Raw genomic sequence first — 6,392 nt, forward strand, 5'->3', positions numbered from 1 at the left:
TTGGGTGTCATTTGGAACGTCTTCTCTCAGGCTGGGAGCCACTTGGCTCATAAAACCCTCCTGAAATGTCTAGCGGCTCACACCACATCCGCTAATGCCTCACAGCTCTGACACTGAGCCCATGTACTGAGTATGAATGACTTATGAGCCATAAGCCCAGTGCTGGGCCGCTTATTTCATAATGTGAGATTTATCAACACTTTCTTTAAAGCACTTTCAACCTGCCGTCCTTATTTGGGGGCAAGTCATTATAGTCATTCAGGTTTGGTGTACAGGGGAGAAAAAAACAGACAAAGTACCGAGCCAAAGGTCAAGTTTACGAAGTATTGCGGGTTTAAGTTGTTGACACATTTAACATGAATTCAATATGTAGTGGGGGGTCCCTGCTTCATCTCTCTCTCAGCTAAGGGGTCCTTGGCCTGAAAAACGTTGGAAGACCCCTGCTGCTTACAGAATGTAACATGGAATCATGCTACAACAAACCACATCACATTAAATCACTGACCCCCAACGGATGAATCTGGAGGGGGACTATATGATTCACTCTGCGTGTGTGTGTGTGTGTGTGTGTGTGTGTGTGTGTGTGTGTGTGTGTGTGTGTGTGTGTGTGTGTGTGTGTGTGTGTGTGTGTGTGTGTGTGTGTGTGTGTGTGTGTGTGTGTGTGTGTGTGTGTGTGTGTGCTTACGTGCATGCGTGCGTTCACATTGGCTGTGAAGCATCCAGGGGTGTGTGTGTGAATGTTTTCTTAGCCAGGTGAGTCGGTGCTAAAAAAAGAGAGAGTGAGAGATTAGCAGGTCATTATTTCCAGTGGAGGAAAAAGTACTCACATTTTGTAGATCGGCTATTTTCAAATGGCCGAAATAGCTGAAAATGGGCTGAAATGGGTAATATATGTTTTGTAAAAAATAATCCAAATCTGCAAAGTAACTAGTAACTAAAATGTTCAAATAATTGTAGTGGAGTAAAAGTACAATATTTGCCTCTGAGATGTATAGTGGAGTAGAAGTAAAAGTACAGTGCTTGAGTAAATGTACTACGTACTAGTTACTTTACACCACCGATTATTTAAACCACAGATTCATCAGGATTTTTGAGTATTTATTTGAAAGTATAATTTCCCTTTAATCACTCACTTCAGGTTGGCATAAGAAAAGTCTGTGTCTCTTCTCTGGTTGCAGTTGGAACGATTACAAAGGATCTTCATGTCTGTCTCACTGTAATCTGGGAACCCATCAGCAAGATTAGTCTCGCTGTGCTCCACAAACCACAGAGTTATGGTAGCAAGGCCAACAATGAACCACTTGCCCCTAAACTAAGAGACAATGGATCCAGTGTAGTTACTAGTTAGTTTTGTAAAACTTTTCATGTAACATTCTTTTTTTTAAAATATATATATAAAACCCGATAGACAGATACAGTTAATCACTTTCAACCTGGAGTGTCTAATTTGGGCATGCCAATATAGGCATTTTAATTGTATTTTATTCAAGCTATTTGTGTTACGTTTGTGAGTCACAGTCATTCAACAAAGTATAAAATATAGGGCATTCATTTAGCTTACACTCTGAGGGTCGGTCCCCAGAGGATTTGGGGCGGGGGGGGGGGGGGGGGTCTCACTCAATAGTAAACAAACCAACATAAAGTAGGCTATGAGTTTACACAGGGTATCTGCACATTTATAAATGTAATGACTTTTAATATCTTTTTAATACCAAATTGGCCAAATTGTGAAATACTACACAAGAAAGAGGCAAACATTGTGAAAATAGCCGATCTACAAGCTCCCACGAGGCATTGGGAGCTTGTAGTTCGACTATTTTCACAATATTTACAGTATCTGTGGAACCGAGTCAAACTAAATGTAATCCCTACAACTCCAAGTGCTTGTCAGGGTGAGGCGTCCCCAGTTCAAATATGATTATATGGGAAAAGTACCTGAAAAGTTTGAGAACCCTTGCTCTACTCTCTAATCTTCCACATTATATTCTTAAAAGTAAGATGTGCTCAAATGAAAACGTTGAACATGTCAAACAACCAGAGATCCTGATAAAGGCCAATATACCTGCTCCTTCCGACGTCCGAACTTGTCTTGGTAAAAGGGAGGTGATATAACTAGTACAAATTCTGACTTCTGATGGCCGGTCTCAGAACCGTTTCCTTGGAACACTAGGGGGAGGGACCATGATCTGGTACCACCCACATTTAGAACAAACATGGGAAAGTTCTCATTCTACTGCCCTGCCACCAAAATGTGGAATGCCCGGACACCATCCATTAAAGGATGTGTAACACTGGTTTCTTTACACAAATGGCCTGAAAAAAACATCTACCAGGATGTGTTATCCATTTAGCTTTATGTACCACATACGTGCTGTTTACATTTCTGATGAATAAAGTATTCAATCAATCAAACCTCCAGATGTCCTGACTCTCCGAACTATTAGCTCGGAAAGCCTGTCCGTGTCCGAACCCTGACGTAGGAAGGAGCATATATTGGCCTTTATGCTTCTCTTTCCTAAAAGAGGATTCATGCCGTTTTCCTGAGTTTTGCAGACAAATCAACATGGTCGTATAGCCTACCTTCTGCAGGTGGAAGCCATTAACTGGCATTATGACACGGGCAGCCAGCCAGCCTCCTCAGCAGTGTGTTCCTTATGTCTTCTTGGTGTGTGTTGTGTCAGCTTCTCTGGTGATGAGTAAAGTATTTGAATTAATTAGGTCCCCACTCCTTTGGGGTATTTGTCACTGTATATATTTGCACGTAAACAGTGAAATGTGTCCTCTGCATTTAACCCATCCTACTTGTAAGTAACAGGAGCATTGGGTGGTGAGGGTGCCAGTACAGCGCCTCAGGGAGCAGTTAAGGCAGGTACACATTGCAGGACCTTAAAGTGCTCGGGGGGTTATCTGATCGTTAAGCATTACACACTGCAGGAGTTTATTTCTTGACATCGGCTGTTATAATATCGTTGTGGTCTTCACAACAGGATTGATCCCCGACAAGGGCTGACACACTGTAGGATAGTTCACTAGGATGCTATCTCCAGAGTCAGACCCAATACATACATTTGTGTTTATTCCAATTCATTTTAATCGACGTATCCCGTGATATGCCTCTCCTCCTCTCTCTCCCTCTCTCTCTCTCTCTCGCACGTCAATTGCGCTGAAGCAGTCAGTGACAGGGTTGCCATGTCCACTTATTATAAGCGTCTTTAGACCCCCATACAAGATTTGTGTGGATTTGGAAAATATTCCACAAGATTTTTCTTTGAAAATAGCTGCGAAGCGTTGTGAGCTTGTAGATCGGCTATTTTAAAATATCCAATGTATTTGTAAATAGGTTTAAAGTGCTCAAGTGGCCGTTTCTTGGGCTTGTTTTCATAGACATGGTTGCTTATTTCTCTCGCAACATCTGGCAACGCTGTGTCACACGCATGCTGCTGCACTCAAAGACACACACAGTCGCTCTCTGTCTCTGTCTCTCTCTCTCTCTCTCTGTACAATTCCTTTAAAATAAACAGCCCACCAGGCTCGCTCACTCTCTCATTTTGTTTTATAATGTTAACTTAATACAGGACTGGACGGTAATATTGCGGTAGGGAGTAGGGACTGTTTGTTGTGGTCAGATCCAGCGACGCTCCCCTACCCACGGTGGCTGTAATGTGCTCTCATTGGCTGTAGCGTGCATCTCCTCGCAAGGTGGTCGCAGCCCCGTTCATAGTGTATGATATTGTCTGCTGTCCTGTCCCAGACAGAGCTGAATATCTAACATGGTAGTTATCTGAAAACGGTCGGAAAGCCGTCGCAGAGCGGATAATCGCGGCCATATCGTCTCGCGGAACCTTTCACACACAGCGAGCATTAGCTCGCCGATCAAAGGCCGATCTGCGTCAGATCGGGAGGTTTTGTCGGCGATCGCCAAAAAATGTCGGCGACAGCCATATCGGACCCAATCTCCTGCAGTGTGTACGGGCCCTTAGGGGTTAATGTGTCTTGCTCAGGGACACTTCGACACGCAGACCATGGCCAGGGCGCGAACCAGAGACCTTCTGTTTCCCCAGTGTCCTCTCTACCCTTTCAGCTTTGGCCACCCGTGAGAGAAGTATTCACATCTTACTGTTGTGTTATTTTTAATTTTTTTAAATAAGGCTTAAGTGGTTCATTTGTTCCCTTCCTAAATGTAGTGGAGTCAAAAGTACAATATTTGGTCTTTGACTTGTGGTGTAGTGAAAATCTTAAAGGTAGGGTAAGTGATTTTCTTTGGTTAAACTAAGTGTTAAATAGCTCTATATTCTGATAGTACTCATTGCTATGGAGTGTTTGTTCAGTAACAGGAGTCTCCTTGTCTCTCCAGCTCTTTATTAAACAGAAAATGCATTTTCGTTTCAGTTTCAGTTTCATTTCCAATTTTATCCAATCAGGATAGAGAACTCAATCAGGATAGAGATTAAACAAGTGAAATTGGAAGTGATGACACTAAGAAATGAGCAGGCAAAATTGGAACTGGAACATTATAAAAATCTCACTATAAGAAGCTTAAAAATTGATACTTTCTCCTGATTGGCTAAGATTTTGACACCTACCGGAAAATGCATGTTCTGTTTATTAAAGAGCTGGAGAGACGGGGAGACTCCTGTTACTGAACAAACACTCTATAGCAATGATTACTATCAGAATATAGTGCTTTAACCTTTTAACAAAATACTTTTTGTTTTAACCAAAAAATATCACGTACCCTACCTTTAAGTATCCAGCAATACAAATACTTAAAAAAAAAAAAGAGTGAAGTGCAGTAGGCTACTCAAGTGAATATACTTTGTTACTGTCCACCAGTGCTAATGAGATATTACTGTTGTTGGGCTGGTATGACAACTGGCAGAGCTCCTTCACAGCTTGGAGAGCCTCTGTTGGATTTCTTGCTGTTTTCCAGTTCTCAAGGACTGTCAGGCAAAATGGAAGGCAGTCAACACTTCTGATTATATTGTCGCTGTCGGACAGAAACCTTGTATCTCTTCAACCTTTATTTTTATTTCTTCTCGTAAATGTGTGCCCTACTCCGTCATACTGCAGTGTTTCACAAAAGTAGCAAAAATGTTGCAGATCTACATGCTCACACCGTGTCGTGATGTGACACGCTGTGAGCTTGTAGATTGTCTATTTTTGCTATTTGGGGGGACAATAAGTGAAAATGAAAGTGGTGTGTCAGTGGGTTTTATGAATATTTAACCGATGGAAAGTACTAATAAGATTTTATGACTAAATAATAATACATACTGTACATTAGATCCATTGGAACACAGGTTCATTTTGTCCATTAACAGTGCTGGACATACAAGGTTTCCACCCGACGGTGACAATATTCTCTCTGGATGGGTAAACGCAGACGATGAATTCCAGTTTATATTATGCAAATGTACTTGACAAAAAAATAAAGAATACCCCCACAACAGCTAAAGGGGACACAATTAGTATTATTTAAAGATCTTGTGACAATTGTGTACAAAAGAAGCTAGGCAAGTTTATCTTGTAAAGCACATTTCGACAAAGCAATTCAAAGTGTTTTACATAAAACATTAAGCGTAGCGACATTAAGACAAGACAAGAGAGCATTAAGAGTGCAAAAGAGACACAGTATAAAAGGACATTTGAATACAATAAAGTAAGAAATCTCAAATAAAACTGAAAAATGAGAGAATAAAATTGCAATGCAGAGGAAATGATGAAAAAAAAACTCAATAAAAGGCAGCGGCAAACAGAAAAGTCTTTAGTAAAGCTTTAGCGCTAGCAAAGTTAGTAATGTCTGGTGGTCAGCAATAGCTGATGTGACATCGAACTTGAACTTTTCTGGCACTTCCCTCCTTCTAACTTGTCCAGGGACCTATAGGAAAGTGGGGGGAGGGCAGTCCATGCTGTCGTGGAATTCTGGATCAATCAGCAATCGATAAGGCACACAGGAGTCGAGACAATATTCTAGGTGGTGGTGGTTATGCTTTATGTACATGATATCATGGTCAGAAGTACATTAACACTCATGTCAGTGGTACGGTCATGCCCACTGATGCAGCCTCTGTTTATAAATTACCTCAAAACTCTTCCTCTGTTCTGCTGTGGACTAGCCTCTGTGCCATCTACGGCACCCGGAACGCTCGCCACAAAACACACTCGCCCCCATTTTGTTCACCCCAACGGTTCTTGTATCCGTTTAACTGAGGTTAAGATTAGGAATAAGGTTAGGTTTAGGCATAGTTTTACAGAGGTTACGTTTAGGCATAAGGTTAGGTTTAGGCATAGTTTTACAGAGGTTACGTTTAGGAATAAGGTTAGGTTTAGGCATAGTTTTACAGAGGTTACGTTTAGGAATAAGGTTAAGTTTAGGCATAGTTTTACAGAGG

Source organism: Gymnoscopelus braueri (assembly GCF_963280865.1).
Source record: "Gymnoscopelus braueri genome assembly, chromosome: 13".
Lineage (NCBI taxonomy): Eukaryota > Metazoa > Chordata > Actinopteri > Myctophiformes > Myctophidae > Gymnoscopelus > Gymnoscopelus braueri.